Raw genomic sequence first — 10,310 nt, forward strand, 5'->3', positions numbered from 1 at the left:
TAAAACATGGGGAAAAAATCTTTCTCAATTTTATCTTTGAATCAAACTATATCCTGAAAGGGCTGTGTTTTTATCCATTACAATTAATACCATGAAGGGTCCAGCAATAGAATACATCACCTGTATTAACTATATAACTATCTTTCAGAATTAATTCCTGCAGAGGTAAATGAGTAATTCTCTAATTCCTACAATTCCTACAACTCTAAGATTCTGTGATATCAAAATTTTCAAGTATTATACTAAACTCTCAATATATACTGTTAAGCTGGTTCTTTTGCTATTGCAAAAATTCAACCAAGAGATAGGAAAATGGGTCAACAGCAACAACAAATTCATGGAGACTGCAGCAAAAGATTATTTGACAGACTTTCTTCCCTTATATGGAAAAGAGAGCTGTTCTCCTTTTTGAACCATATTCCCCTAAATACCCTCACAATCTTCTTAGGCCTCTCACTCCTTCATTTTCTTTTCTAGCCCCTCCATCTCATCCTTATTTTGAATTCAGATGAGTTAATACAGTTTGATGGCCTAGTTCAGATTCTAGAAAGGGACAGCTATTCAGAGATGATAGTGACATGCTTTTCTCTTCTCATATTGCTTCTCTTTAAAGAATTTACAGGACATCTGCCTACATTTACATCTCAAGAGAATAGTTTCATCTGGTATCACATCCTTGCCAAAATTTATTGAGAATATTGGTAAAGGACAACATATTTACAAGGATTTCTTTATTAAAAACTGGGGAGATTGGCAAGTGACACTGTCACTAAATAAATAAAAATAAAAACTGAGAAGAGCAATAACATTTGATTTGCTATTTCCCAGTCTAGGGAAGAATATCAAGTCAAACTTTATGAAGTCCGAGACAATGGGCAAAGACGAGGTATTCCTGTCCAGGCCCTCTTCAAGTTAGAAGGTGATGGTTTCCAGAAGTCTGCACCTGTGTTTCAATTATCTATATGGAGTTTGTAGGACTAAACTATATTCACTATATTTTCTTATTTTTGTGTGTGTGTTGGATGCTCTGGCAACTGGGGCCTTGGTAATTGGGGAGGGATAACTCTTCTCAGGAAGAGCTAATTCTTAGAGATAGAGGGAGCCTGCTTTTCATATGCAAACTACTCAAACTGGAGTCCACACTCCCCCAGCCTCCTCTATAGGACTCTTACTCTCCAGCCCTGCTCTAATCATCTTGGGGCCAGGAACCAGGCAACTCAGGATGGCCTCTACACCCCCAGAGCCCACTGACATTATTCAAACTAGACAATTCTAAGCTGCTTGCCCCACCTTGACCTATTCCTTTCCTTGCAAAGTGCAATAAAAGTTCTTGCCACATTTTCCTTCTGCTTCCTCTGCCTCCTGACTGACCCTGGTGCTTTCCTTTGTGGGCCTTCGTGGCTTACCTCCTGTTTCTAGGAACCTGCAAGTGTAAAAACTTCTTTCTTCATGACAGTCATTTCCATGTCTGCATGTCTTATTATACCTGATTTAAACAAATCCAGAGCACATTTTAAAACATAAATTCAACTGCTGGACCTGCTATGTAGAGCGATTCAGGCAGAGGGAATGGCTCATGCACACTCTCCAGGTACTGTTAGATATGAGTTCTAAATTTCTCTTCAAAGGATCAATATGTCAGTATGTTCAGTTCTTTGCCTTCTACTTTTAAACTTAACTTCCTCAAAAAGCAACCTTTTTCCATTACCTGCTCCACCCTGACTCATTTTGATTACCTGCTCCACCCTGACTCATTCTGATTACCTGCTCATTCTCCACCCTGACTCATTCTGATTTCCTGCTCTGCCATAACCATTTTTCCCACCAAACCACTCACCCCATCACTCTCTTTAAATTCGCAAATTGGAATTGGTTTAGCCTGTGCGGTCTAACCCCAGCCAAAAGGGGAACAACACAGCAGCAGGGGCCACGGGCGTCATGGAAACCAAGCCCCAGCAGAATAACAAATGGGACCCTAAGAAGCGTAAATAATGCCTTTCCCTCCCTTGGGAAAGTGTGTGAGCACACACTTAGACAATGATCTGGAAATGCCAGATCATTTCTTTCTTTGATAGAATGATGGGTCACTTTAATCAGGGGAAGAAGAGTTTCTGGTAAAAAATCTTGAGTCAGGCACGTTTTCTTTTACGTCTCAAGATAGAATTGTCTAATGCTTAGGCGATCCACATCCTACAGGTTATCTAGTTTGGTTCCCATGTTTCATGAGTAAGGAAAATAAAGTGAGCTCATCCTGGTGAGGGTTTTGCCCAAATTAAACCTCTGGAGAGTAGATTCTTCAATGCTCAAGAGGCTTTTTGCAAGGAAAGGACGTCCTCTTTGGGCTGTGTTTAATGCTCCATTTATTAGTCTAATATTCTATTCCCAGTAAAATGGTCAAATTCAGGAAGGATTCTAAAAAAATCAGTTCAATGTTTTCTCTCTTCTTTTTTGTGCTTCTGTTTTTAACCTCTTCAAGATAAGACTGGATAATGATACCCATCCAACTTATTTTCAAAATGTTTTGGAAAACAAAGATATTGATAAGCAGGTACTATGCAGAGTGCCAGATTAAAACCTTTAGAGACTCAAAGTTCAAAAATGTTATAGAGTCCATACCTGATATGTAATTCTATAGACAAATAATACTAGTCCATAATGTAAGTGGGAGACCAGCAAGATCCTGATAATTTTCAGATGACTTTTTCCGTAGTTTAACCACTTTTTAACTTAAAAAAAGTTCTTTTGATGCCTCTGTTTTTGGTGCCCTAAGAATGTATCTAATCTGCATTTGAGTAATCCAGTTGCCATTGAGCATCTGCCATACTAAGCACCGTGCTTCACACTGGATGAGGAAATGGGGTGTGACAGAGAATGACTGGAGGGCTTCTTGATTGTGTTATCAGAAAAGACTTCTCTGAGGAGGGAACTTTCAAGTTGAGGTCTAAATGATGAGGAGAACCCAGCTACGTAAAGATCAATGGAATGAGCAACCCAGGAAACAGAAAGAGAAAGAGAAAGAAAAGGAAAAAGAAAAGAAAAGAAAGAAGAAACAGGATCCTGCACATCAAGTAGCTCCCCATCTAGTCAGGGAGACAGACATAAAAAGCACTCAGTTTGGCAGGGCATGGTGATTCACACCTTTAATCCCAACACTTTAGGAGGCTGAGGTGGGTGGATTGCTTGAGGTCAGGTGTTTGAGACCAGCCTGACCAATATGGTGAAACCCTGTCTCTACTAAAAATACAAAAATTAGCTGGGCGTGGTGGCGGATGCCTGTGGTTCCAGCTTTTTGGGAGGCTGAGGCATGAGAATCACTTGAACCTGGAGACGGGGCTTGCAGTGAGCAGAGATCGTTTCACTGCACTCCAGCCTGGGCGACACAGAGAGACTCTGTCTAAAAAAAAAGGGGGGGGGAAAGCTGATGTTAACACAATGCAGTTCCTGCTGCACTAGGCGTGAGAACAGGAACCCAATAGAAGGAGTGATTAATTAGAACTGAGAACTGAGAAAGGGCTGTGACAAGCAGAATGTACAAAATTATAGAGTAGCATTGTAAAGATGTAAACTGTTGCTTCAACAGAGACATTTGTTAAAAAACAGATTACTGGGCTTCACTCCACATTTACTCAGTCAGAATCTCTGAGTTGGCTGCCTGGAAATCTATGCTTTTGACCAAGCACCTTCTGATGCAAAGACATTTTGTGATCCTCTGATTTATGGAATAGGTTTTGAAGTTAGATGACTCGGACATAGGACCTACATCTCATTTTTGTCACCTGTGAAATGAGGATAATAATACAATCTTCCTCACTGGGTAACTTTGAGGATTAAACGAGGTTGTATTTATAAAGTGTTATCTGTTACGGCTATTACGTGAAAAATAGAGCTTTGATCATAGCCGAGTGAAGAACTGAGCAAGCTGCCTCTGAGCTCACTTGACATATCTCAGAATCTTACATACAGGTGAAATGATAGAGGCAAGGTCACAGCCATTGGGATAAGCTAGGGAGACTAGAAAAGCAACATTCAGGGTTGGGGAGGAAGCCAGTTTCTACTGGAGCAGGAGAAGAGTGCACAGCTGTTGTGTCAAAGATTTGCAGAAAACAGCTGGCTTTTCCTCTTTCTTGTTTTTTTGGTTTTTTGTTTTTTTAACTTCCTCCTTTAATTAAAGTACAAATTATTTAAAGACTTCCTTCCCCACACCTGAGCCTAGCCCTTGGCTAAATCAAAAGAGAGTTATCTCTTTAAGAAAGGGAAGCCCCCAGGGAAGTGAGGAAGTTAGCTGGGCCAAGTTTGGCTGAGGAGAGTCAGGACTAGGAAGCACTGGATTGATTCAAACCCTTTCTACAGTCCACAGGGCCTGAAAATTGCTTCCAGCAACTGACAAGTTCATCCCCTTCCAACTGGTCTGACAAGCCCTAAGGAAAAAAGACAGTGATATCCACCCCCACACTGCGCCGCCACCTCCTTAACTGTAAAATTGTCCATCTCATCTTGGACTATCCAGAAACCAACATGGGACTACACAAAACCGCTACTTGAAGATCAGCACCAAAAGAGTTGTTTGTGGAAAATGGTTGACCAGGGTCAATGTCATGTGTAGATGTGCAAGAAACTGCCTACCTTCTAGTCTCCGATTATCTACATGTGTATAGGAGATGTTGGAAATTTCTTTTTGGACTGATTCTTTGAAGCCTTACCTCCTTGCATAGTCCTGATAGAATAACAAATGAGGTTCCCAATGTTGAGTGAGAAGAGTGGGTTTCAGGAGTCATTCACACACTGCATTCTGCCTTCCAGAGGCAGTGAGGGGCAAGAATAAGAGAAGGATCATGGGCTTTGGGGTTAGCCAGGACTACACCCAAATTTCTGCTGGGCTTGGTACTAGTTGGGTCCTGGAGCATAATGCATTCTTCCCCATTAAGGTTTTTTTTTTTGGTCTGATCTGGTAGCCTGCAGTAAATGGTTGCTCCCTTGGCCTTAGGATTTATAGCCTGTGACCAGTTACCAGATTATCTCACCACTGAATGCCTAGATAGTACTGTGTATAATGAAAGCAAGTACGGTTATTAACACTTGAAGCTTTTTAACCATAGTATTTCTTGGTTCAAAGCAAAGAAACTGGATCCACCTATTTAGTTTTGCATGACCGGTACACATATCTATAATATTGAGAGGAGGGGCCAGCTGGGCTTTCTGGGTCGAGTAGGGGCTCAGGAAGCTGTGAAACTCACTCATTTCCTGCATCAGGACTGACTTCGGTCCTGGATGAATAATATTGAAGATATATGCTTAAAATATTCCTAACACCAGGATGTGTGTATGTGTTTTCTTCCCCAAGAAAGGTATAAATGATGAAAATTTTGCTGTAAGTTTCCCTGTGTCCTCTCTCCCTCTCTCCCTTCCCCCTCCCCTAAAACTAAAAGGAATGTTAAATGCCCGTTTTCTGTGACCAGCGGACCTTATCTATGCTCCTAATTCCATTTCCTTGTAAACATACTTTGTAAAGTCCTGTGAGATCCTGTCTCCTTTGCCATGTCACTACAAGGTCATAAAGTAGATAAAACCTAAGTTGCAATTCTGGTTTTCCTCAAAATCTAAAACATGTCACACAATAAAATAATTTACTGCCTTTGTTTCTTGCTCTGGTAACATCTTCCCTCGGCAGGCAAGTATTTCCCGCCTTAAAGAGTTTAAAAGGCAACTGCATAATCTAACTCTGGCTACCCGCTGGGGACCCCTTCCACGCTGTGAAAGCTTCGTACTGTCACTCTGCTCAATAAAGCCTACAGCCTTTTTCCTCTTGGTCTGTGTCTCCATCACTCGCCGCAGGCAGCGCCACACTAATTCTTTGGTGTGGCTAAGGCAAGAACCTTTGGCATTACAATATGTGCTACCATATTTTGTTTGTTTCTTTGTTTAGTAATTTTTTCTTTTTTTACTTTTTATACGATTTTTTTCTTCTTTTAGAGATGGGGTTGTGTTGCCCAGGCTGGTCTTGAATTACTGGACTCAAGGGATCCCTCCCACCTTAGCCACCCAAAGTGCTGAGATTACAGGTATGAGCCACTATGCCTAGCCCCATATGTTTTTTAATGATAAGAAAAATGTAGGTTTTATTATTTAATCAGTGTTTAATGGCTGGTTCTGAAAGATGATATTACTTATATTTTGCAGGTTGATTCTGTTATACATATACAGAATAACTACAGTACAAAACAGCAATCAAGTCTGAACAGGAAATCTCTGGACAAAGAGAAAAATACTACCTTTATAGACTGTGACTGTCATTAAAATACAGGACAAGGGATTATGGCAATATTAGTGGCACCGATTAGTGAAATGATTCTAGGGGGAAATGTCAGAAGATTTTCTAAAGAACATGTACTGAGCAGATGACCAGTGACTGAATAATTGCCCTTTCTGGGTAGGTGTGTAACACACACACACACATTTAGGGGAATTGTGACCATTGGGTTCCATAGTAACAAGATAAGTTATAATAGCCACCTTTCATTGAGCACCTACAATATGTCACAAACTGTGATAGGGACTTTATGTATTTTCAATACACTATCTGTTATCTATTTTCTTTTCTTTTTTTGAGACTGAGTTTCACTCTTGTTGCCCAGGCTGGAGTGTGATGGTGCGATCTCAGCTCATGGCAACCTCTGCCTCCCGGGTTCAAGCGATACTCCTGTCTCAGCCTCCTGAGTATCTGGGATTACAGGCATGCACCACCATGACTAGCTAATTTTGTATTTTTAGTAGAGATGGGGTTTCTCCATGTTGGTCAGGCTGATCTCGAACTCCCGACCTCAGGTGATCTGCCAGCCTCTGCCTCCCAAAGTCCTGGGATTACAGGCATGATCCATCTCGCCTGGCCTTGTTACCTATTTTCTATTGGTAACTGAGGTAAAACCTACTGGAGGCTTAGCCAGTAGGTTCATGTGATCGTACGTTTTGGGGAATGTAAGAGAGAATCAGGGCAATTGATTATTGCCTTTATGGGTTGAAAGCAGAAACACAGGAATAGTTTGCTGATTTGAAGAGTGAGATGACGTGTAGAGTAAGAAGCAATCTAACCATTAACATCAACTCAACTTGGGCAATAACATTTGATATTTTATTTATGGAACAAATATTTATTGAGTGTCCAGTTTGTGCCAGGTACTAAATACGTAAGCTTTACTAATCCTACTTCTACAAGAATGATTTCTTTTTCTTCCTGAAATAACACTTTAGCAGAGCACCAGACTGTTTCAGACTTAAGTTTCCCTTTCCATTTTGTCGACAGCAATAGTGTTCTTATAATATTAATTCACTAACATTTATTCTGTATATATGATTGCCAGGGATGTGGCAATATGTCCTTGGGAGCTTCAAGTCATTTATATCTGGTCCATCTTTTGGAAAGTTCATGGCATAGATGGGCAAGGATACAATTTATACTCAGGAGATGCAGCCACCCTAACAGGGTTACAAATAAATGTTAAATGGTATAAACTATGCGTAGCACAAGCACAGAAACGTCTCTTTGGTCTGAGGGATATTTGCAGGGACCGTGAATAGGCAGAGAGAGGGGGACATGTGGTCTAAGCCTCTGAGTTGGGAGAGAACAATGATGGGCACGGGGGAGAATGTATATGCTGTTTGACTTGAGAGGATGACATGTAGGCATTCTGGTAGTCTTTTTCTTGACATCTGATACACAATCACTTCTTTCTTTTCTCCATGAAATCTAGCCGCAAAGATGAGTTGCTGCGCCGGGCGTGGTGGCTCACGCCTGTCATCCCAGCACTTTGGGATGCTGAGGCGGGCGGATCATGAGGTCAAGAGATCGAGACCATTCTGGCCAACATGGTGAAATCCCATCTCTACTAAAAGTACAAAAATAAGCTGGGCCTGGTGGCACGCACCTGTAGTCCCAGCTACTCGGGAGGCTGAGGCAGAAGAATTGCTGAGATTGCATCACTGCACGCCAGCTTGGCCACAGAGTGAGACTCCATCTTAAAAAAAAAAAAGAAAAGAAAAGAAAAAGAAAAAAAGATGAGTTACTCGAATGTCAAGGTCTACCCCTCTTTAAAGCCCCCATGATTTGCACTCGCTGCAGCCTTGGCCTGGATTGTCCTTATCTTGCCCTTTCACTGGTGGGTTATTTACTATTTATCATTCAAGGGCTGGGTAGAATTTTACCTATTCTGAGACACCTTTTTCAAGAATGAGTCTTTCCTTTGCTGTGCTCCCATGACACAATGCTCACCTTCAATAAATAATTACATTTTTTGGGCCGGGCGTGGTGGCTCACGCCTGTAATCCCAGCACTTTGGGAGGCCGATGTGGGTGGATCATGAGGTCAGGAGTTTGAGACCAGCCTGGCCAAGGTGCTGAAACCCGTCTCTACTAAAAATACAAAAATTAGCTGGGCGTGGTGGCAGGTACCTGTAATCCCAGCTACTGGGGAGGCTGAGGCAGGAGAATCACTTGAAATGATTCTTGAGGCGAAAGTTGCAGTGAGCCGAGATGGTGCCACTGCACTCCAGCCTAGGCAACAACAACAACAAAAAATTATATATTTTTTGTACCTTCAGTGTATCATGTTCATCTTTGCATCCCCAGTTTCCTCAAGAATCCTGGCATGATATGCTTGTTGAGTGAACAAATTGGCTGATTCTAATGTTCATAAGGCAAAGTTCACCTCTCCTAACTGCTGATTCAATCCAATTTGACAGTGTCTTTTACAGATTCTGAGGGAGTTGGGATATTTCCCTTTGTCCTAACATTGGAAAACCTTGGAGAAAAGTGCTGTTAGTTTCTACATCAAGTACTTTATCTGAGACATGGGTAGCTAAATAAAAAATTGACACCTATTTCCTAATTTTGCTCATGTTCTTTTAGCGTTCTATGTATATGCCAATACTACCATTTTAGACCCTTGAAAATCATTTTTTTAGCATCACTCTATATATGGTGTGATTTAAGGACAGATAGGGAGGCTGTGACCTCAGTCCTCATCCTATACATTTTTCTGATGTATATTAGTCCATTATTAATGATACATTGTTTAGGTCAGGATTTCTCAACCTTCGCACTATTGACACTTTGGGCTAGATCTTTGTCGTGAAAGGCTGTCCCGTGCATTGTAGGATGTTTAGCAGCATTCTTGCCCTATAGCCACTAGACCCACTAGATGCCAGTAGTGCCCTCCTTCCAGTTGTCACAACCAAAAATATCTCCAGACATTGCTAAATATCCCCTGGAGGATGGAATCATCTCCAACTGAGAATTTCTTTTTTTTTTTTTTTTTTTTTTTTTTGTTTTTGTTTTTAATTTTTTTTTTTTATTTTTTTATTTTTTTTTTTTTTATTTTTTATTTTTTTATTTTTTTATTTTTATTTTTTATTATACTTTAAGTTCTAGGGTACATGTGCATGACGTTTATATCATGTATAACTCCCCAATGCAATCCCTCCCTCCTCCCCCCTCCCCATGATAGGCCCCAGTGTGTGATGTTCCCCTTCCCGAGTCCAAGTGATCTCATTGTTCAGTTCCCACCTATGAGTGAGAACATGCGGTGTTTGGTTTTCTCTTCTTGTGATAGTTTGCTAAGAATCATGGTTTCCAGCTGCATCCATGTCCCTACAAAGGATGCAAACTCATCCTTTTTTATGGCTGCATAGTATTCCATGGTGTATATGTGCCACATTTTCTTAATCCAGTCTGTCACAGATGGACATTTGGGTTGATTCCAAGTCTTTGCTATTGTGAATAGTGCCGCAATAAACATACGTGTGCATGTGTCTTTGTAGTAGAGTAATTTATAATCCTTTGGGTATATACCCAGTAGTGGGATGGCTGGGTCATATGGTACATCTAGTTCTAGATCCTTGAGGAATCGCCATACTGTTTTCCATAATGGTTGAACTAGTTTACAATCCCACCAACAGTGTAAAAGTGTTCCTATTTCTCCACATCCTCTCCAACACCTGTTGTTTCCTGACTTCTTAATGATTGCCATTCTAACTGGTGTGAGATGGTATCTCATTGTAGTTTTGATTTGCATTTCTCTGATGGCGAGTGATGATGAGCATTTTTTCATGTGTCTGTTGGCTGTATGGATGTCTTCTTTTGAGAAATGTCTGTTCATATCCTTTGCCCACTTTTTGATGGGGTTATTTGTTTTTTTCTTGTATATTGTTTGAGTTCTTTGTAGATTCTGGATATTAGCCCTTTGTCAGATGAGTAGGTTGCAAAAATTTTTTCCCATTCTGTAGGTTGCCTGTTCACTCTGATGGTAGTTTCTTTAGCTG

At 40.9% G+C, this 10,310-nt stretch overlaps 1 long non-coding RNA gene across 1 annotated transcript; it reads left to right on the forward strand.

Moving 5' to 3' along the window:
- The first annotated feature begins 6,009 nt into the window (after positions 1–6,009).
- Positions 6,010–7,865, forward strand: LOC117076738. The gene is made up of 3 exons (XR_004434463.1): positions 6,010–6,059; positions 6,178–6,427; positions 7,746–7,865. It is a non-coding gene; the product is annotated as an uncharacterized LOC117076738 (long non-coding RNA).
- The last annotated feature ends 2,445 nt before the right edge of the window (positions 7,866–10,310 follow it).

The sequence above is a fragment of the Trachypithecus francoisi genome, unplaced genomic scaffold, assembly GCF_009764315.1.
Source record: "Trachypithecus francoisi isolate TF-2019V2 unplaced genomic scaffold, Tfra_2.0 Lachesis_group0, whole genome shotgun sequence".
Lineage (NCBI taxonomy): Eukaryota > Metazoa > Chordata > Mammalia > Primates > Cercopithecidae > Trachypithecus > Trachypithecus francoisi.